The sequence below is a fragment of the Arachis stenosperma genome, chromosome 10 (assembly GCF_014773155.1).
Source record: "Arachis stenosperma cultivar V10309 chromosome 10, arast.V10309.gnm1.PFL2, whole genome shotgun sequence".
Lineage (NCBI taxonomy): Eukaryota > Viridiplantae > Streptophyta > Magnoliopsida > Fabales > Fabaceae > Arachis > Arachis stenosperma.
The window spans coordinates 75186665-75210471 of record NC_080386.1 but is presented as its reverse complement, the minus strand read 5'-3'; the positions used below and the strand labels follow the sequence as shown (position 1 = coordinate 75210471).

At 39.8% G+C, this 23807-nt stretch overlaps 1 non-coding gene across 1 annotated transcript; it reads left to right on the top strand.

Annotated features, from left to right (window-relative positions):
- The first annotated feature begins 23128 nt into the window (after positions 1-23128).
- LOC130959689 (small nucleolar RNA R71) lies at positions 23129-23232 on the top strand. The gene has a single exon (XR_009078757.1). It is a non-coding gene; the product is annotated as a small nucleolar RNA R71 (small nucleolar RNA).
- The last annotated feature ends 575 nt before the right edge of the window (positions 23233-23807 follow it).

The window sequence follows — 23807 nt, the reverse complement described above, 5'->3', positions numbered from 1 at the left end:
ATTGGTTGGGGTAAGAATTGATGAAGAGGTGTAGCTTATGATGAAGGATGAAAGAATTGAGGTTTCAATGCCACAAGGATTCGGTTATGTGCATGGCTAAAAGGTGGTGAGCTTTTTAAATGAGCAATGAAAGGCTAGGATGCAATTGGACTTAAGGGAATCAAAGGTATGTATGTAAGGATAAATGAAGACAAAATATACTCCTTGCCTTGCCTTTGCCGTGACCAACTTCTGAGGAATGGCAGATTCTTTTTTTTGATGTGATGATATTTTGTCTTCATGCTATGCTTTCCTTTGTCTTGTCTCTTTCATTGAAGATTCTTTGACTACCTAATCATCACAACAAGACAAAACACATTAGTTTATCCAACTATGGCTAGAGTTGTTCTTTTTATAGCAAAACAATTATTTAAACCGTGACACTCTCTTAGGAGGACACCAAACTTAGTGTTTGGTCATATAAAAAGAAAATAAGTCTCTTCCTCCAATTAGTGCTATGTCACAAGTTCGTAATAATTGTTTTTGTTATCTTTTTTTTTCTTTTTTTTTTTTCATGAAGGATCAATTGTATCTCTAAATTAGTGCATCAAAGTTTGATGGACACCAAACTTGTTTCTTGACAAAAGGTGCTTCACAATTGATGCCTTCATTACCGAAAAAGAAATTGTCTATTTATGAGATTTTGGAAAATAACAATTGTATGATTATTGATGCATGAATTCCTAACTTTCCTGAAGTTATGTGAACACCAAACTTAGTGTTTGGCTATATGCTTTATCAAGACACTTCAAGCATGTAAAACGGAATTATTGCTTGAAAGCATACCAACTTCAGACAATGCATGCAATTAATGATCCTGTTCATGAAAGGAAAGGGAGTTCATGCTCAAATGGTCATAACTTATTGAATTTAAAATGACATGAATTTTTAAAGCATGGGTTGCCTCCCATGAAGCGCTCTTTTATTGTCATTAGCTTGACATTGAGGCTCTCTTTTATGGTGGTTGGTGCTTGTAGGGCCTTAATTTGTCTCCTCTGACTGTGATTCTTTTTCTTGTTTTCTGATGTTCAATCTCAGCATGCTCTAAAGAGAGTATATTGCTGACAGTGTAGTAGTCCTCAGTTTGTTGATTTGACCCCAGCTGTTGATATATTAGCTGTACTTTGTCACCTTTGGAAAGCCCCTCTGTTGGAATCTTCCTATTCTTCCAACCCCTTTTTGTCTTGTTCCTGCTTTTCATCCTTCCTTTTGTTGATCTTTCTTTTCTGGTCATGGGCTTCTCTTGGGGACCTCTCTTCTTTGTGGCTAATATTCCAATATCTTCTTGAGCTTCTTCATTAATTTGCACAATCCTTGTCCTTGGGGTGTTGCTGTGACTTTCCTTGTCATTTTCTCCCTTCAGCTGTGATCCTCCCTTATCAATTTCCATAGAGTCTTTCTTCTTTTCACTAAATTGTGCTTCTGATAAGACCTTCAGAATGACACTATGATCATGCATCCTGAGAGTTAACTCCCCTTTCTCTATGTCTATGATGGCTCTAGCCGTAGCCAAGAATGGTCGTCCCAATATAACAGAGTCACTATCATCCTCGTCTGACTCTAGAACCACAAAGTCAGCAGGGTATATAAGGCTGTCCACCTTGACCAACAGATTTTCAACTACACCCCTAGGGTGCACCATTGACTTATCTACCAGCTCCAGTGACATTTGTACTGGTTTGACTTCTTCTATAAGCAACTTTTTCACCAGGGAGGATGGTATTAAATTAATACTCGCTCCGAGATCGCACATTGCTTTAGTGATGGTCACTTCCCCAATGGTGCAGGGTAACAAGAAACTCCCTGGGTCCTCAAGTTTGGGAGGCAGCCCTTTTTGAATCAAGACTCTGCATTCCTCAGTGAGTGATATGATTCCCTTCTCATCCCAACTTCTTTTCTTGTTGATAAGGTCTTTCAAGAACTTGGCATATAAAGGCATTTGCTCAAGTGCTCCAGCTAGAGGAATATTGATTTCCAGCTTCTTGAAGGTCTCAAGGAACTTGTGGAAATGTTGGTCCTTAACCTCTTTGTTGAATTTCTGAGGATATGTCAGTTGAGATGTGATGCTCTTTTCGATCTGCTGCTTTCCTTGATTCTTTTCCTTTGAGCTATGTGGCTGGTCCCCTTGTTCTTTGAGTTTCTCATTGTTTTTGGTTGGCATCACAACTTGCTCCTCAGCTTGATCTGCTTTTGTTTGCTTCTCTTCCTCTGGTTGTTTCTTTGGAGTATCATTGTTGCTCATCAATATTCTCCCACTTCTCAATTGTATTGCCTTACACTCCTCCTTGGGATTTGGGATTGTGTCACTAGGCAATGAGCTTGAAGGTCTCTCAACGGACATTTGCTTGGAAATTTGCCCGATCTGCCTTTCTAGGTTCTTTATGGAGGCCTCATGATTTTTGTTTGTCATTTCTTGTAGTTTCATCATTTTCTCTATCATGGATTCCAAGTTGGTGATTCTTTGGGGTTCAGGTGGTGCTTGTGGTGGGTTATGAGATGTGGTTGGTGGATGATAGGAATTTTGATTAGTGGATTGGTACTGGTTGGGATTGGGGTAAGTGGTTTGTGGTTTTCTATAGGTATTTTGGTTGGTTTGTTGCTGGTTGAAATTTTGATTGTGTCTTGGGTTGTTTTGGTTTGAGTTTCTCTGCCATGGTTGTTGGTTTTGGTTGTGAGTGTCTCCCCATCTGAGATTGGGGTGATTCTTCCATGAGGGGTTGTATGTATCACCATAAACTTCATTTGAATTAGAATGCATATACTGAACTTGTTCTTGCTGTGGCTCTTCTTGAACTTCTTCATTTTGTCCCCATGTGGTTGATGGTTGGCTAGTGTTGACTGCTGCAACTTGAAGGTTGTCAATCCTCTTGGTCATTTGCTCAAATTGTTGTTGAATTTGATGCTGCATTAGTTTGTTTTGAGCCAGGATTGAATCCACTCCTTCTAGCTCCATTACTCCTCTTCTCTGTGATGGTTGGCGACTTCTTTGATGAGCAAAGAAGTATTGATTGTTGGCCACCATATCAATAAGTTCTTGGGCCTCCTCTGCAGTTTTCATGAGTTGCAAGGAACCTCCAGCTGAGTGATCCAATGATTCCTGAGACTTCAGTGTTAAGCCTTCATAGAAGTTTTGCAGCTTCTCCCATTCATTAAACATGTTGGAAGGGCACTTTCTGACTAGAGCTTTGTACCTCTCCCATGCCTCATAGATGGGTTCATTCTCCATTTGTGTGAACGTTTGTACCTCGGCCTTCAACCTTATAACTCTCTGTGGTGGATAAAACTTGGCAAGGAACTTGGTCACCAAGTCATCCCAATTGTTGATGCTGTCCCTTGGAAATGATTCCAACCATTGTGTAGCCTTATCCCTGAGAGAGAATGGGAATAGCATTAATTTGTAGCTGTCAGGAGGTACTCCATTGGTTTTGACAGTGTTGCATATCCTCAAGAAGGTGGATAAGTGTTGATGTGGGTCCTCAAGTGATCCTCCACCAAAAGAGCAATTATTCTGAACCAGAGTGATGAGTTGTGGCTTGAGTTCAAAATTGTTTGCATTGACATTTGGAGCCAAGATGCTGCTTCCACAATGTCTAGGATTAGCAAAGGTATAGGAAGCCAAAACTCTCCTCTGAGGAGGATTTTCATTGTTGTTGTTTGCTCCTCCTGGTGGATTAGTTGAATGTTCCTCCATCTCATGAAATTCTTCTTCTGATTCCTCTTCTCCGACAATATTTTTCCCTCTTTCAGCTCTCCTTAACCTCCTGAGGGTCCTTTCATCTTGTTCATGCAGACTTAGTGTGCTTCTTCTTGTACCTGACATACAAGCATGACAAAAGGAATTCACAAACCAGTGATGTTTCAATTTACTGCTAAATTGAAGTTTTAGTTAGTTTAAACAATAAATCAAACAGTTAGTGGGTTAATCAAAATTTAAAGAAAAAGTGCTTGATCTAAATTTACCACCTCACTTAATCATTGTCAATCTAATCAATCCCCGGCAACGGCGCCAAAAACTTGATGGGATATTTTTGGTTGAAAAATTAATTTCTCCCAAAATAACACCAATCTAACCGGCAAGTGCACCGGGTGTCATCAAGTAATAAAACTCACGGGTGTGAGGTCGATCCCACAGGGATTGAAGGATTGAGCAATTTTAGCTTAGTGGTTGAATTAGTCAAGCGAATCAAGATTTGGTTGATTGAGTTGCAGAATTTAAATTGCATTGAAAGTAAAGAGAACAAGAATTAAAGTGCTGTATCTTAAAGAACAAGGAATTAAATGGCAGAAACTTAGATTGCAAGAAATGTAAATTGCAAGAATCTTAAATGGCAAGAATTTTAAATGACTTGAAATGTAAAGGGGATTGGGACTTGGATTTGCAAGATCTAAACAAAGAGAATGTAAATTGCATTAAACAGAAGAGTAAATGGGGAATGGGTTGAAACAGATTCGAAACAGAAAATTAAATGAGCAATTAAAGCAAGAAACAGAAAATTGAAATGGGAAATTGGATCTCAGGACCCAGAGACTAGAAAACCAAGTCTAGATCTCAATGCCTTCCTAGATCCAACAAGAACAATCTCAAGGGAATTGTAAATTGCAAGGAAATAAATGAGAAAGTAAGTAGCAGGAAATGAAACTAAATTTGCAGTGAAAGTAAACAAGATCCAAGGTGAGATTGAAACAGAATTCCTTCAATTCTCCAACCCAAGATCGAAGACAAGTGTATTTGAAATTGAAAACAATCAAACTAAGAAATTCAAAGGCATTCAAGCTCCCAAAACAGAAAAGAAATTCTCTCAAAACTCTAAAAAGGAAGTTCTTCGAATAAATTGAATCTAAGCCTATTTATACACTTTCTTCAATTGATCTTCAAGCCTTGAGTTGGGCCTTTGCTCTTGGTGGATTTGGGTTGAAAGAGGCCTTGGTTGATTGCTCTTGAAGTTTGGAGAGGAACCCAAGTGAACCAATTGAACCGGAATTGAGTTTTGCAAATTTGAATTCAAAGTTAGCCTCAAAGTTAGGGGGCTAACTTCAAAGCTAACTTTTTCTAGCAGCAAAACAAATTTGCTGCACTTCACGTTTGGGCCAACGTTAGGGGGCTAACTTTGACCCTAACGTTGGCCTTGCTTTGAGTTGGAGTGGCGCCAACGTTAGCCTCCAAGTTAGGGGGCTAACGTTGGCGCAAACGTTGCACACCCTGGAGGACAATTCAGATGCCAACGTTAGCCTCCAAGTTAGGGGGCTAACGTTGGCGCAAACGTGGCTAGCCCTGGGAGAAATTTTTAGCTTCCAACGTTAGCCTCCAAGTTAGGGGGCTAACGTTGAGGCTAACTTCAACTCCAACTTCATTCCTTCTGGTTCAATTTCACTTGATTCCTTGTCTTCTCTTAGTTTCTAGCCAATCCTTCTCACTTCAATCCTTTTCCAAGCTTTCTTCCCCTATCATAAATCAACCAAACACATCAAAGCTATGCTTGAAATCATGAGATGATCATTATATCCTAATATGCACCAATTATGGCATCAAACCTCATGAAAAAGCATTAATTCACATATGGTTGATTCAATCAAAGGAAGCATGAAAATCTACCTAAATTGGCTTGCTTGTAGCTTAAGAAAGTGCATAATTCAAGTAAAAACAAAAGAAAAAGACTAGTCAAACTAGGCTAAGATGACTTGTCATCACAACACCAAACTTAAAGCTTGCTTGTCCCCAAGCAAGAAATGAACTATGCTCAAAAGTTCTTTCAATTAAGATGGGTTGAGGAACACTTGTAAAATACAGTGAGAGAAGTGATTAAGTAACAGTGGGGTAAACTCTAAATTATATGCTCAAGCAAGGGTTTCAGTGCTCATTAGTCCTTACATATTGGGAGTTGTAGGTCTTTAGGATTTTCATCCAAATGGTATTATGGAGCTCTCTTTATATGTAATCACCTTGAAGCAGCTTATAGTTTCTGTGCTTTGACCTCGACTCTAAGTGTCATGTCTCAAGGCGGCTCTTTAAATAAGCTTTCAATCAATACTCCTAAACCAGTTGGTTTTAAGGTATTAGGTGTTAAAGCACCCCTCAGGATTTACTTGCTCAAGCCTCTTTCCTTGACACACTTCAACCACAAGCATTTACTAGGATAGCAACTCTTTGAGTTTTTGTTTCTTTCTTTCCTTTTCTGCCTAGTAATTGATGCTCAGAGCCTTGGGCCATGTTCTTTCTGTTTTTGTATTTTCTTTTCTTTCTTTTGTTTTGTTTGCTGCTTCTTGGATCAATAGATTTTTGAGAATCTCTACAATACTTCTTTGAATTTCATGTCCTGCCTATGAGCTCCCATGCAAGTTTTCACAAGCATGCAACCTCAATACATGATCATACAACTAAAACCACCACTTCTCCTAATCTTTTGCTTGCCTCAAAAACTGATTTATTCCTCAATCCTTCTTTTCAAAGAACTTTCATGTGATGCATTCTTGAAATTGAGTGCAAACAAGTTTTGAAGATAAGAATGTTGTGACTGATAAGCCTTCTTGCTTATTGACTTATAAAGGAAGATTATGCTATGCATGCAGGCAGGAATATAAAAAGAAAACTATATGATGTAGACAACCAGGGCAAATAAAGATACAATCCAACTTTCAATCACAGCAACATTTGATATAAAGTAATCACTTAACACTACAACCTGTTGGAGTTCACTTGCTTTCCTTCTCCTCATCATCATTGCTAGCCTTTATGTTCATCTTTTGCTTCTTTGATTGATGATGCTTAATTCCTCCAAAGGCTTGTATGATACCCTGCAATGATATTGAAAGTTGCTTGTTCCCCAAGCACTTAGAAACAGTGGTTAGTCTGCATGATTTATTTGTGGGCTTTTTGAACTTACTTTGGTGTGGAAACACCAAACTTAGTTCCTTGCCAAAGGTTTTCATTAACCATGTGTGAAATTCTTTCTTCTTTTTCTAAGGTAATAGACTAAAACTAGAAAACAGCAAGATAATTAACTAGTTCGTCTAAATGCATGAAGCTAGCCTTATGGTAGAAAGTGAGAATGTGCTTTATGATGGAATTTTGGTGGAACACCAAACTTAGAATCCTTCAATCTCCCTTAGATTGTTTTGGTGTGCAACACCAAACTTAGCTTCTTGCAATCTAGATAAAACTAATTAACAGTTTTATTGAATTGGATATGAAAAGATAGTTACCTCTGGTTGGGTTGCCTCCCAACAAGCGCTCTTTTATTGTCACTAGCTTGACATTCTCCACCCTCTGATCATGGAAGTTGAGACTTCTTACTTTCTTCCACAACTTCCCTTTCCTTCAACCTAGCCTCCTTCTCATGGCTCTTTGGGTTCAAAGTTCCCTTCCTCTCATTCAGTTCAGCAAGGTTTTGAACCAGTTGTTCCATCTGCCTTTCAAGTCTTCTAAGTACAGTTTCTTGGTTCTTGCTTATCATCTCTTGGTGCTTCTTTATTTCTTCCTGCTCTATTGCCATTATTTCTTGAATTTTTATAAATCTTTCCATCAGTGTTTCTAGAACATAAATTCCTGGAGCAGTTGGAAATGGTTGTGGCTGTGTCAACTGTGGTGGTTGATAAGAATTATTTTGGGCGAATGGTGAGGTAGGCTGGGGTTGGAGGTGTGTGTGTTGGGGTAGTGCTTGATGATTGTTGTTGTGGGGATGGTTTGTATGCTGATTTTTGAAATTGGGGTTATTGCAGTTGAAGTCCCTTGGTTTTTGAGTTTGGCTTTCCCCTTCCTTCCAGTTGGATTGAATTCTCCAGGGTGGGATGTACACATCATTCTGAGACTGGTGTTGGGGCATGCTAGAGTGACTTTGGTTGTTATAATTGAAGTCCCTTTGTTCCTGACATTGAGATTCCTTCATTCCTAGATAAGAATGTGGTTTCCATGGTGGAAATTGTGCCTTCACTGCAGCAGAATGGAGAAAATCAATTTGTCTGGATATTGACTCCAATTGGCTCTGAGTCTGATTGTGCAGCTGTTTGCTTTGATTCATGACTATCTTCATTCCTTCAGGATTCATTATCTCTTTTTCTGGAGTTGCATTCTGTGGGATCTCAGATGAATGTTGGTTATTGGCTTTCTTATCATTGAACTTTGCAATTCCTTGGGCATTTGATGTTGCTTTGAAAAGGTTATCCAAGACGTAATCCACTGCTCTCCTTGTTTCTGGGGTTAGTCCTTCATAGAACGCCCGGAAACCCTCTTTGTCATTTGCTTCCTTGTATCTTTCCCTGGTTTGAACAATGATTCTTCCTCTCCTTGTATGAATGGCTGAATTTCCTCTTTCATCTTGATGTTTTGTTGGGATGAGACGAATTTGGTCAGAAATTTGGTAACCAATTCGTCCCAACTGGTAATACTGCCTTGGGGCATAGTTTCGAGCCATTGTGCAGCTTCATCCCTTAGTGAGAAGGGAAATAACGAGAGCTTCCAGGTGTCATGATTTACACCTTCAAGATTTACAACACCACAAATTTTCAGAAAAGTGGATATGTGCTGTTTAGGATCCTCCAATGGATTCCCACCATAGGAGCAATTGTTCTTGATTAGTGTAACGAGTTGCGGCTTCATGTTGTGGTATTTTTCTTTCGAAATCTCCTCTTCAATGACAGCCTTCCCTCGTGCCTCTCTTCTTTTCTTCTGTGACATAAATCAATCAAACGGAACACACAGTAGTACTTTTGAAAATTGAGTGTAATCAATTGAGACAAAACTTCAAATGGTTAGTGGGTTAGTAGAGGCAAATCTTCAAACAGTTAGTGGGTTAATCAAAAATTAAGAAAAAGTGCTTGATCTAAATTTACCACCTCACTTAATCATTGTCAATCTAATCAATCCCCGGCAACGGCGCTAAAAACTTGATGGGATATTTTTGGTTGAAAAATTAATTTCTCCCAAAATAACACCAATCTAACCGGCAAGTGCACCGGGTGTCATCAAGTAATAAAACTCACGGGTGTGAGGTCGATCCCACAGGGATTGAAGGATTGAGCAATTTTAGCTTAGTGGTTGAATTAGTCAAGCGAATCAAGATTTGGTTGATTGAGTTGCAGAATTTAAATTGCATTGAAAGTAAAGAGAACAAGAATTAAAGTGCTGTATCTTAAAGAACAAGGAATTAAATGGCAGAAACTTAGATTGCAAGAAATGTAAATTGCAAGAATCTTAAATGGCAAGAATTGTAAATGACTTGAAATGTAAAGGGGATTGGGACTTGGATTTGCAAGATCTAAACAAAGAGAATGTAAATTGCATTAAACAGAAGAGTAAATGGGGAATGGGTTGAAACAGATTCGAAACAGAAAATTAAATGAGCAATTAAAGCAAGAAACAGAAAAATGAAATGGGAAATTGGATCTCAGAACCCAGAGACTAGAAAACCAAGTCTAGATCTCAATGCCTTCCTAGATCCAACAAGAACAATCTCAAGGGAATTGTAAATTGCAAGGAAATAAATGAGAAAGTAAGTAGCAGGAAATGAAACTAAATTTGCAGTGAAAGTAAACAAGATCCAAGGTGAGATTGAAACAGAATTCCTTCAATTCTCCAACCCAAGATCGAAGACAAGTGTATTTGAAATTGAAAACAATCAAACTAAGAAATTCAAAGGCATTCAAGCTCCCAAAACAGAAAAGAAATTCTCTCAAAACTCTAAAAAGGAAGCTCTTCGAATAAATTGAATCTAAGCCTATTTATACACTTTCTTCAATTGATCTTCAAGCCTTGAGTTGGGCCTTTGCTCTTGGTGGATTTGGGTTGAAAGAGGCCTTGGTTGATTGCTCTTGAAGTTTGGAGAGGAACCCAAGTGAACCAATTGAACCGGAATTGAGTTTTGCAAATTTGAATTCAAAGTTAGCCTCAAAGTTAGGGGGCTAACTTCAAAGCTAACTTTTTCTAGCAGCAAAACAAATTTGCTGCACTTCACGTTTGGGCCAACGTTAGGGGGCTAACTTTGACCCTAACGTTGGCCTTGCTTTGAGTTGGAGTGGTGCCAACGTTAGCCTCCAAGTTAGGGGGCTAACGTTGGCGCAAACGTTGCACACCCTGGAGGACAATTCAGATGCCAACGTTAGCCTCCAAGTTAGGGGGCTAACGTTGGCGCAAACGTGGCTAGCCCTGGGAGAAATTTTAGCTTCCAACGTTAGCCTCCAAGTTAGGGGGCTAACGTTGAGGCTAACTTCAACTCCAACTTCATTCCTTCTGGTTCAATTTCACTTGATTCCTTGTCTTCTCTTAGTTTCTAGCCAATCCTTCTCACTTCAATCCTTTTCCAAGCTTTCTTCCCCTATCATAAATCAACCAAACACATCAAAGCTATGCTTGAAATCATGAGATGATCATTATATCCTAATATGCACCAATTATGGCATCAAACCTCATGAAAAAGCATTAATTCACATATGGTTGATTCAATCAAAGGAAGCATGAAAATCTACCTAAATTGGCTTGCTTGTAGCTTAAGAAAGTGCATAATTCAAGTAAAAACAAAAGAAAAAGACTAGTCAAACTAGGCTAAGATGACTTGTCATCAATACACACAAAAATGAAAATAGTGGTTATACGATGTAACCATACAATTAGGCTCAAAACTTACATGGTTGTGTGTTCTTAGCTCAAAAATATGTTCCACAATATATAATACAAGAAAGTTCAATGAAATTTTTTTTTACTCAAATCAATTGGGGTGCCCTATAGATAAATTTCTTAAAAAATTTTATTATTTTGACTAAGCTTTTTATATATATGCAAACCATGAGAATGCAACTAAAATTTCTAAAAGACCTAGTAATAGAAGAAAAATAAATGAAATGTGAAAGTGTTAGGATTAGAAATTTTTCACTCAAAAACGGCCGATTGGTCGGACGACCTCCCTACACTTAAACGTTTGCACCCTCGGTGCATTCAAAGATGAGCAAGGGGGACGACGACTTCACGGATCGCCACCTTTAGTTGGTGGATCAACTGGATGTTGCATGTTCTTTCTTCCGCTTCCCTTTTCGCTTATGGTGACTTATCCTGAAAATAGAAAACAAGATAAGAAGACAAGTGAATGCGAAAGTAAGGAAGCATATATTGTTGGAAGGAGGTAAGGATCACTAAAATGAAGTGAGTGAATAAGTGTGTGAGTTTTAAGTTGCATGCAGTTTAGAACACACACACTAGCATAGAAAGTTTTGTCACAATTATACAAAAGAAGTATGCACTTCACTCATTCTAGTGTGCTTGAAATACTTCAAAGGACTTGTAGGTTAAGATAAACTAACAAGTAATATGAGCTAACTTTATGAGAGGACATGAGTTACTCAAATACGGTGTCTAGCTATAGTTTAGGGGAGATTAACTTGATGAAAGGACATGAGTTAATCACTTCCAGCCTTGCCATTGAATGAATCATTCATTATTGAAGTAGTTAGTAAGAAAAGTTAATCCAAAAAGTTAAAGCATCTCAAAGCCTTGGATCCTTTTTACCCTTGCCTTTTGGTTTAAAGAGCTATTGGCTTTTTCTACTTGCTTTTTCTTTTTCTTTCTTTTTCTCTTTTTTTTTTTCACTGCTTTTTCTTGCTTCAAGAATCAATTTCATGATTTTTTAGATTATCAATAATATTTCTCTTTGTTCATCATTCTTTTATGAGCCAACAATTTTAACATTCATAAACAATAAGATAAAAAATATACACTGTTCAAGCATTCATTCAGAAAACAAAAAGTATTGCCACCACATCAAAATAATTAAACTAATTTCAAAATAAAATTTGAAGTCCAAGTACTTCTTGTTCTTTTGTAATTAATCACATTTTTCATTTATGAGAGGTGAAGGATTCATGGAATTATTCATAGCTTTAAGACATAGACACTAGACACTAATGATCATGTAGTGAAGACACAAAATATAGCCACACATAAAGATCAAAAACCGAAAATAGAAAAATAAATAGACAAGGAGATTAAGGAATGAGTCCACCTTAGTGAGGGTGGCGTCTTCCTCTTGAAGAACCAATGTTACTCTTGAGCTCCTCTATGTCTCTTCCTTGCCTTTGTTGCTCCTCCCTCATAGCTCTTTGATCTTCTCTAATCTCATGGAGAATGATGGAGTGCTCTTGGTGCTCCACCCTTAGTTGGTCCATATTGTAACTCAAGCCTTCCAAAGAGGTGTTTAGTTGCTCCCAATACTTGTGTGGAGGAAATTGCATCCCTTGAGGCATCTCAGGGATTTCTTGATGAGGATCTTCCTCATGCTCTTGTTGAGGTCCATAAGTGGGCTCTCTTATTTGCTCCATCCTTTTTTTAGTGATGGGTTTGTCCTCTTCAATGAGGATGTCTCCTTCTATGTCAATCCCAGCCAAATTGCATAGGTGACAAATGAGATGAGGGAAGGCTAACCTTGCCAAGGTGGAGGACTTGTCAGCCACCTTGTAGAGTTCTAGAGGTATGATCTCATGAACTTCCACTTCCTCCCCAATCATGATACTATGGATCATGATAGCCCGATCCACAGTCACTTCAGATCGGTTGCTAGTAGGAATGATGGAGCGTTGGATGAACTCCAACCATCCTCTAGCCACAGGTTTAAGGTCAGGTCTTCTCAATTGAACCGGATTGCCTCTTGAGTCTCTTTTTCATTGAGCTCCTTCCACACATATGTCCATGAGGACTTGGTCCAACCTTTGATCAAAGTTAACCCTTCTAGTGTAGGGGCGTGCATTTTCTTGCATCATTGGCAAGCGGAATGCCAACCTTACATTTTCCGGACTGAAATCTAAGTATTTCTCCCAAACCATTGTAAGCCAATTCTTTGGATTCGGGTTCATACTTTGATCATGGTTCCTAGTGATCCATGCATTGGCATAGAACTCTTGAACCATTAAGATTCCGACTTGTTAAATGGGGTTGGTAAGAACTTTCTAACCTCTTCTTCGGATTTCATGTCAGATCTCCGGATACTCATTTTTCTTGAGCATGAAAGGAACCTCATGGATCACTTTTTTCTTGGCCACAACTTCATAGAAGTGGTCTTGATGGACCTTTGAGATGAATCTCTCCATCTCTCATGACTCGGAGGTGGAAGCTTTTGCCTTCTCTTTCCTCTTTCTAGAGGTTTCTCCGGCCTTAAGTGCCATAAATGGTTATGAAAAAACAAAAAGTAATGCTTTTACCACACCAAACTTAAAAGGTTTGCTCGTCCTCGAGCAAAAGAAGAAAGAAAGAAGGGGAAGAAGAAAAAAATAGATGAGATGGAGGGTTATAGGTGGTTCGGCCAAGAGCGGGGAAAGGTGTTTGTGTTTTGTGAATATGAAGGAGTAGTAAGGGGTTTATATAGGGGTGAGGGGAGGGTTGGGTTTCAGTCATTAGGGTTAGGTTTGGGAGGAAAAAGTGTTTGAATTTTTAAAGTGAGGTAGGTGGGGTTTTTGGGGAAGAGGTATGGAGGTGATTGGTGAAGAGAATATAGGGAAGAGGATATAATTTGATTGGTGAGTGGTGTTTTGGGTGGAGTGTTATAGAGATGTGTGAGGGGAAGAGAGAGAGAGAGAGGTGGGGTAGGTGAGGATCCTGTGGGGTCCACAGATCCTGAGGGGTCAAGGATTTCTCATCCCTGCTCCTTTTAGGCGTGCAAAATGCCTTTATTGTGCAATCCTGGCGTTTAACACCAGACTACTACTTGTTTCTGGCGTTAAACGCTAGCTTTTATTCCTTTTCTGGCGTTAAACACCAGGCTGCAACCTGTTTTTGGCGTTTAACGCCAGCTTGTTGCTTCTTTCTAGCGTTTAACGCCAGTCTGGTGCTTGTTTCTAGCATTTAACGCCCAGAATAGTGCCAGACTGGGCGTTAAACACCCATTCTACTACCCTTACTGGTGTTTAAATGCCAGTAAGTTTCTCCTCCAAGGTGTGCTATTTTTAATGCTATTTTTTATTTTTCTTTAATTTTTACAGTTGTTTTTGTGACTCCACATGATCATCAACCTAAAAAAAGAAAATAACATAGATAAATAAAATTGGGTTGCCTCCCAATAAGCGCTTCTTTAATGTCAATAGCTTGACAGTGAGCTCTCATGGAGCTTCATAGATGTTCAGAGCATTATTGGGACCTCCCAACACCAAACTTAGAGTTTGAATGTGGGGGTTCAACACCAAACTTAGAGTTTGGTTGTGGCCTCCCAAAACTAAACTTAGAGTTTGACTTTGGGGGCTTTGTTTGACTATGCACTGAGAGAAGCTTTTCTTGCTTCCTCTCCATGGTTACAGAGGGAGATCCTTGAGTTTTAAACACAAGGTAGTCCTCATTCAATTGAAAGATCAACTCTCCTCTGTTCACATCAATCACAGCTTTTGCTGTGGTTAGGAAGGGTCTTCCAAGGATGATGGATTCATTCTCATCCTTTCCAGTGTCTAGGATTATAAAATCAGCAGGGATGTAAAGGCCTTTGAGCTTTACTAGCACGTCCTCTACCTGTCCATAAGCCTTTTTCATGGATTTGTCTGCCATCTCTAATGAGAATTTGGCAGCCTATTGACGAGCGGATAATTTATACGCTTTTTAGCATTGTTTTTAGATAGTTTTTAGTATAATCTAGCTACTTTTAGGGATGTTTTCATTAGTTTTTATGCTAAATTTATATTTCTGGACTTTACTATGAGTTTGTGTGTTTTTCAGTAATTTCAGGTAATTTCTGGCTGAAATTGAGGGACCTGAGCAAAACTCTGATAAGGAGGCTGACATAGGACTGCTGATGTTGTTGGAATCTGATCTCCCTGCACTCGCAATGGATTTTCTGGAGTTACAGAACTCCAAATGGCGCGCTCTCAACGACGTTGGAAAGTAGACATCCAGAGCTTTCCAGCAATATATAATAGTCCATACTTTATTCGCGATTAGACGATGTAAACTGACGCTCAATGCCAATTCCATGCTGCATTCTGGAGTCAAACGCCAGAAACACGTCACGAACCAGAGATGAACGCCAAAAACACGTTACAACTTGGCGTTCAACTCCTGAAGAAGCCTCAACTCATGTAAATTTCATGCTCAGTCCAAGCACACATCAAGTGGGCCCCGAAAGTGGATTTCTGCATCAATTACTTACTTCTATAAACCCTAGTAGCTAGTTTAGTATAAATAAGACATTTTACTATTGTATTAGACGTCTTGGATTGTATTTTTGATCCTGTGACCATGTTTGGGGGCTGGCCATTCAGCCATGCCTGGACCTTCATCACTTATGTATTTTCAACGGTGGAGTTTCTACACACCATAGATTAAGGGTGTGGAGCTCTGCTGTACCTCAAGTTTTAATGCAATTACTACTATTTTCTATTCAATTCAGCTATTCCTGTTCTAAGATATTCGTTGCACTTCAACATGATGAATGTGATGATCCGTGACACTCATCATCATTCTCACCTATGAACGCATGACTGACAACTACTTCCGTGCTACCTTAGACCGGGTGCATATCTCTTGGATTCCTTAATCAGAATCTTCGTGGTATAAGCTAGATTGATGGTGGCATTCATGAGAATCCGGAAAGTCTAAACCTTCTCTGTGGTATTCCGAGTAGGATTCTGGGATTGAATGAGTGTGATGATCTTCAAACTCGCGATTGTTGGGCGTGATGACAAACGCAAAAGAATCAAGGGATTCTATTCCAACATGATCGAGAACCGACAGATGATTAGTCGTGCCGTGACAGAGCATTTGGACCTTTTTCACTGAGAGGATGGGATGTAGCCATTGATAACGGTGATGCCCTACATACAGCTTGCCATGGAAAGGAATAAGAAGGATTGAAGGAAGGCAGTAGGAAAGCAGAGATCCAACAGGGACAAGCATCTCCATACACTTATCTGAAATTCCCACCATTGGATTACATGAGTAACTCTATCTTTATTTTCTGCTTTATTTACTATTCGAAAACTCCATAACATTTATTATCCGCCTAACTGAGATTTACAAGATGACCATAGCTTGCTTCATACCAACAATCTCTGTGGGATCGACCCTTACTCACGTAAGGTATTACTTGGACGACCCAGTGCACTTGCTGGTTAGTTGTGCGGAGTTGTGACTAAGTGTGATTCACGTTTGAGAGCGCTACCAAGTTTTTGGCGCCATTGTTGATGATCACAATTTCGTGCACCAAGTTTTTGGCGCCGTTACCGGGGATTGTTCGAGTATGGACAACTGACGGTTTGTCTTGTTGCTCAGATTTGGTAATTTTCTTTTTATTTTTCTTGTCAAAAAGTTTTCAAAAATATTTTTCAAAATTTTTTTTCTTTGTTTTCGAAAAATTATTCAAAATTTTTAAGAATGAATTCTAGTGTAAAGCCATGCCTAACTCAATTGGATTGAGGCTTCAAAACCATCAGCATAGAGGCAAGTTAATTGGAATATCAGTTGTTACATGCCTAATTTATATCTTCTAAAGCTGGCTGGCTATTAAGCCATGCCCAACCCTTGGATTGGAGCTTTAGGCTAACATTAAAGGATTCCTGGAATTCTTATTAAAAATTTTGAATTTCTTATTTTCTTTTTTCTATATGTTTTTCGAAAAAATTAAAAAAAAATCCAAAAAATTCATAAAATCATAAAAAACCAAAAATATTTTGTGTTTCTTGTTTGAGTCTTGAGTCAATTTTTAAGTTTGGTGTCAATTGCATGTTTTTAAAAAAATTTATGCATTATTTTTCGAAAAAATTCATGCATTCATAGTGTTCTTCATGATCTTCAAGTTGTTCTTGGTAAATCTTCTTGTTTGATCTTGATGTTTTCTTGTTTTGTGTCTTTTATTATTTTTCATGTGTGGTGCACGAAATTGTGATCAATACTTTGTCCATATTCAAATAATCCCCGGTAATGGCTCCAAAGACTTGGTGCTCAATACCATGGCATAAACACAACTTCGCACAACTAACCAGCAAGTGCACTGGGTCGTCCAAGTAATACCTTACGTGAGTAAGGGTCGATCCCACGGAGATTGTTGCTATGAAGCAAGCTATGGTCACCTTGTAGATCTCAGTCAGGCAGACTCAATTGGGTATAGTGATAAACGAATAAAGCATAAAGATAAAGATAGAGATACTTATGTATATCATTGGTGAGAGCTTCAGATAAGCGTATGAAGATGCCTTCCCTTCCGTCTCTCTGCTTTCCTACAGTCTTCATCCAATCCTTCTTACTCCTTTCCATGGCAAGCTCGTGTAGGGTTTCACCGTTGTCAGTGGCTACCTCCCATACTCTCATTGAAAGCGATTGCATATGCCCTGTCACGGTCATAGCGGAATTCATCTGTCGGTTCTCAATCAGGCCGGAATAGAATCCAGTGATTCTTTTGCGTCTGTCACTAACGCCCCGCCCTCAGGAGTTTGAAGCACGTCACAGTCATTCAATCATTGAATCCTACTCAGAATACCACAGACAAGGTTAGACCTTCCGGATTCTCTTGAATGCCGCCATCAGTTCTCGCCTATACCACGAAGATTCCGGTTAAAGAATCCAAGAGATATTCACTAGAGCCTCGAATGCTTGTAGAACAAGAGTGGTTGTCAGTCACTTTGTTCATAGGTGAGAATGATGATGAGTGTCATCATCACCTTCATCAAGTTGAAGAACAAGTGATATCTTGGACAAAGAACAAGCGGAATTGAATAGAAGAACAATAGTAATTGCATTAATACTCGAGGTACAGCAGAGCTCCACACCTTAATCTATGGTGTGTAGAAACTCCACCGTTGAAAATACATAAGAACAAGGTCTAGGCATGGCCGTGAGGCCAGCCTCCCAATGATCAAAAGATTCAAAGATCTCAAGATGATCTAAGATCCCCCGATGAAAATACAATAGTAAAAGGTCCTACTTATAGAAAACTAGTAGCCTAAAGTGTACAAAGATGAGTAAATGACATAAAAATCCACTTCCGGGCCCACTTGGTGTGTGCTTGGGCTGAGCAATGAAGCATTTTCGTGTAGAGACTCTCCTTGGAGTTAAACGCCAGCTTTGATGCCAGTTTGGGCGTTTAACTCCCATTTAGGTGCCAGTTCCGGCGTTTAACGCTGGAATTTCTTGAGGTGACTTTGAACACCGGTTTGGGCCATCATATCTTGGGCAAAGTATGGACTATCATATATTGCTGGAAAGCCCAGGATGTGTACTTTCCAACGCCGTTGAGAGCGTGCCAATTGGGCTTCTGTAGCTCCAGAAAATCCACTTCGAGTGCAGGGAGGTCAGAATCCAACAGCATCTGCAGTCCTTTTGAGTCTCTGGATCAGATTTTTGCTCAGATCCCTCAATTTCAGCCAGAAAATACCTGAAATCACAGAAAAACACACAAACTCATAGTAAAGTCCAGAAAAGTGAATTTTAACTAAAAACTAATAAAAATATAATAAAAACTAACTAAAAGATACTAAAAACATACTAAAAACAATGCCAAAAAGCGTACAAATTATCCGCTCATCACAACACCAAACTTAAATTGTTGCTTGTCCCCAAGCAACTGAAGATCAAATAGGATAAAAAGAAGAGAACATGCAATGAATTCCAAAAACATCTATGAAGATCAGTATTAATTAGATGAGCGGAGCTTTTAGCTTTTTGCCTCTGAATAGTTTTGGCATCTCACTTTATCCTTTGGAACTCAGAATGATTGGCCTCTTTAGGAACTCAGAATCCAGATAGTGTTATTGATTCTCCTAGTTAAGTATGATGATTCTTGAACACAGCTACTTATTGAGTCTTGGCTGTGGCCCAAAGCACTCTGTCTTCCAGTATTACCACCGGATACATACATGCCACAGACACATAATTGGGTGAACCTTTTCAGATTGTGACTCAGCTTTGCTAAAGTCCCCAATTAGAGGTGTCCAGGGTTCTTAAGCACACTCTTATTGCCTTGGATCACAACTTTATTTCTTTCTCTTTTTTTTTCTTTTTCTCTCTTTTTTTTTCGGTTTTTTTTTTTCGCCTCTTCTTTTTCTTTTTTTTTTTTTGTATTCACTGCTTTTTCTTGCTTCAAGAATCATTTTTATGATTTTTCAGATCCTCAGTAACATGTCTCCTTTTTCATCATCCTTTCAAGAGCCAACATTCATGAACCACAAATTCAAAAGACATATGCACTGTTTAAGCATACATTCAGAGAACAAAAGTGTTGCCACCACATCAAGATAATTAAACTGTTATAAAATTCAAAATTCATGCAATTCTCATCTTTTTCAATTAAGAACAATTCTTAAGAAAGGTGATGGATTCATAGGACATTCATAACTTTAAGGCATAGACACTAAGACACTAATGATCATAAGACACAAACATAGATAATATAAAGCACTAAAATTCGAAAAACAGAAAATTAAAGAACAAGGAGATTTAAAGAACGGGTCCACCTCAGTGATGGCGGCTTGTTCTTCCTCTTGAAGGTCTTATGGAGTGCTTGAGCTCCTCAATGTCTCTTCCTTGTCTTTGTTGCTCCTCTCTGATTCTTTGATCTTCTCTGATTTCATGGAGGAGAATGGAGTGTTCTTGGTGCTCCACCCTTAGTTGTCCCATGTTGGAACTCAATTCTCCTAGGGAGGTGTTTACTTGCTCCCAATAGTCTTGTGGAGGAAAGTGCATCCCTTGAGGTATCTCAGGGATCTCATGATGAGAGGGGTCTCTTGTTTGCTCCATCCTTTTCTTGGTGATGGGCTTGTCCTCATCAATGGGGATATCTCCTTCTATGTCAACTCCAACTGAATAACAGAGGTGACAAATGAGATGAGGAAAGGCTAACCTTGCCAAGGTGGAAGACTTGTCCGCCACCTTGTAGAGTTCTTGGGCTATAACCTCATGAACTTCCACTTCTTCTCCAATCATGATGGTATGAATCATGATGGCCCGGTCTAGAGTAACTTCGGACCGGTTGCTAGTGGGAATGATTGAGCGTTGGATGAACTCCAACCATCCTCTAGCCACGGGCTTGAGGTCATGCCTTCTCAATTGAACCGGCTTCCCTCTTGAGTCTCTCTTCCATTGTGTGTCCTCTTCACATATGACTGTGAGGACTTGGTCCAACCTTTGATCAAAGTTGACCCTTCTAGTGTAAGGATGTTCATCTCCTTGCATCATTGGCAAGTTGAATGCTAACCTTACATTTTCCGGACTAAAATCCAAGTATTTCCCCCGAACCATAGTAAGATAGTTCTTTGGATCCGGGTTCACACTTTGGTCATGGTTCTTGGTGATCCATGCATTGGCATAGAACTCTTGAACCATCAAGATTCCGACTTGTTGAATGGGGTTGGTAGGCACTTCCCAACCTCTTCTTCGGATCTCATGGCGGATCTCCGGATATTCACTCTTTTTGAGTGAAAAGGGGACCTCGGGGATCACCTTCTTCAAGGCCACAACTTCATAGAAGTGGTCTTGATGCACCCTTGAGATGAATCTATCCATCTCCCATGACTCGGAGGTGGAAGCTTTTGCCTTCCCTTTCCTCTTTCTAGAGGTTTCTCCGGCCTTGGATGCCATAAATGGTTATGGAAAACGAAAAAGCAACGCTTTTACCACACCACACTTAAAAGGTTTGCTCATCCTCGAGCAAAAGAAGAAAGAAGAGAGTAGAAGAAGAAATGAGGGAGAAGGAGATGGCTTATGTATTCGGCCAAGGAGGGGGGAAGTGGTGTTTAGGTTGTGTGAAAATGAAGGAATGAAGAAGGGTATTTATAGGAGAGAGGGGAGATGGGGTTCGGCCATTATGGGTGGGTTTAGGAGGGAAAGTGGTTTGAATTTGAAGGGTGAGGTTGGTGGGGTTTTATGAAGGATGAATGTGAGTGGTGAAGAGAAAGATGGGATTTGATAGGTGAGGGGTTTTTTGGGGAAGAGGTATTGAGGTGATTGGTGAATGGGGGAAGAAGAGAGAGAGTGGTGGTGGGGTTGGTGGGGATCCTGTGGGGTCCACAGATCCTGTGGTGTCAAGGAAAAGTCATCCCTACACCAAATGTTGCTCAAAATCACGTGTTGAGCCATTTCTGGCGTTAAACACCGGGCTGATGCCCATTCCTGGCGTTTAACGCCAGGTTCTTGCCCTTTTCTGGCGTTTAACGCCAGTCTGGTGCCCCTTTCTGGCGTTAAACGCCCAGAATGGTGCCAGACTGGGCGTTAAACGCCCAACTGCTAGGTTTACTAGCGTTTGAACGCCAGCAACATCTTCCTCCAGGGTGTGCTATTTTTCTTCCTGTTTTTCATTTTGTTTTTGCTTTTTCAATGGATTTTGTGACTTCTTATGATCATCAACCTACAAAAAACATAAAATAACAAAAGAAACTATATAAAATATAATCATTGGGTTGCCTCCCAACAAGCGCTTCTTTAATGTCAGTAGCTTGACAGAGGGCTCTCATGGAGCCTCACAGATACTCAGCGCAATGTTGGAACCACCCAACACCAAACTTAGAGTTTGAATGTGGGGGTTCAACACCAAACTTAGAGTTTGGTTGTGGCCTCCCAACACCAAACTTAGAGTTTGACTGTGGGGGCTCTGTTAGTCTCTGATTTGAGAGAAGCTCTTCATGCTTCTTCTCCATGGTGATAGAGGGATATCCTTGAGCCTTAAACACATAGGATTTTTCATTCACTTGAATGATCAGTTCACCTCCATCAACATCAATCACAGCCTTTGTTGTGGCTAGGAAGGGTCTGCCAAGGATGATGGATTCATCCATGCACTTCCCAGTCTCTAGGACTATGAAATCAGTAGGAATGTACTGGTCTTCAACCTTTACCAAAACATTCTCTACAAGTTCATGAGCTTGTTTTCTTGAGTTGTCTGCCATCTCTAATGAGATTCTTGCAGCTTGTACCTCAAAGATCCCTAACTTCTCCATTACAGAGAGGCATGAGGTTTACACTTGACCCTAAGTCACACAGAGCCTTCTTGAAGGTCATGGTGCCTATGGTACAAGGTATGGAAAACTTCCCAGGATCTTGTCTCTTTTGAGGTAGTTTCTGCCTAGACAAGTCATCCAGTTCTTTGGTGAGCAAAAGAGGTTCAGTCTCCCAAGTCTCATTTCCAAATAACTTGTCATTCAACTTCATGATTGCTCCAAGGTATTTAGCAACTTGTTCTTCAGTGACATACTCATCCTCTTCAGAGGAGGAATACTCATCAGAGCTCATGAAAGGCAGAAGTAAGTCCAATGGAATCTCTATGGTCTCATTTTGAGCCTCAGATTCCCATGGTTCCTCATTGGGGAACTCAGTGGAGGTCAGTGTACGCCCATTGAGGTCTTCCTCAGTGGCGTCCACTTCATCTCCTTCCTCTCCAAATTTGGCCATGGTTATGGCTTTGCACTCTCCTTTTGGATTTTCTTCTGTATTGCTTGGAAGAGTACTGGAGGGAGTTCAGTAATTTTCTTACTCAGCTGTCCCACTTGTGCCTCCAAATTTCTAATGGAGGACCTTGTTTCAGTCATGAAACTTTGAGTGGTTTTGATTAGATCAGAGACCATGGTTGCTAAGTCAGATTGGTTCTGCTTAGAATTCTCGTCTGTTGCTGAGAAGATGATGGAAAAGGCTTGCCATTGCTAAACCTGTTTCTTCCACCATTATTGTTATTGAAACCTTGTTGAGGTTTCTCTTGATTTTTCCATGAGAAATTTGGGTGATTTCTCCATGAAGAATATAGGTGTTTCCATAGGGTTCTCCTAGGTAGTTCACCTCTTCCATTGAAGGGTTCTCAGGATCATAAGCTTCTTCCTCAGATGAAGCATCCTTAGTACTGCCAGGTGCATTTGCATTCCAGACAGACTTTGAGAAATCAAATTGACTTGTTGAGTCAATATCTTGTTCTGAGCCAGTATGGCATTCAGAGTATCAATCTCAAGAACTCCTTTCTTCTGACTTGTCCCATTGTTCACAGGATTCCTTTCAGAAGTGTACATGAATTGGTTATTTGCAACCATTTCAATTAGCTCTTGAGCTTCTGTAGGCGTCTTCTTCAGATGAAGAGATCCTCCAGCAGAGCTATCCAAAGACATCTTAGATAGTTCAGAGAGACCATCATAAAAAATACCTATGATGCTCCATTCAGAAAGCATGTCAGATGGACATTTTCTGATCAATTGTTTGTATCTTTCCCAAGCTTCATAGAGGGATTCTCCATCCTTCTGTCTAAAGGTTTGGACTTCCACTCTAAGCTTACTCCATTTTTGAGGTGGAAAGAACTTTGCAAAGAAGGCATTGACTAGCTTTTCCCAAGAGTCCAGGCTATCCTTAGGTTGAGAGTCCAACCATATTCTAGCTCTGCCTCTTACAGCAAAAGGGAATAGCATCAGTCTGTAGACCTCAGGGTCAACCCCATTAGTCTTGACTGTGTCACAGATTTGCAAGAACTCAGCTAAAAACTGATGTGGATCTTCCATTGGAAGTCCATGGAACTTGCAATTCTGTTGCAGTAGAGAAACCAACTGAGGCTTAAGCTCAAAGTCGTTTGCTCCAATGGCAGGGATAGAGATGCTTCTCCCATAGAAGTCAGGAGTAGGTGCAGTAAAGTCACCCAGCACCTTCCTTGCATTGTTGGCATTGTTGTTATTTTCGGCTGCCATGAGTTCTTCTTCTTTGAAGAATTCGGTCAGGTCCTCTAAAGAGAGTTGTGCTTTGGCTTCTCTTAGCTTTCTCTTCAAGGTCCTTTCAGGTTCAGGGTCAGCTTCAACAAGAATGCCTTTGTCTCTGCTCCTGCTCATATGAAAGAGAAGAGAACAAGAAGATATGGAAT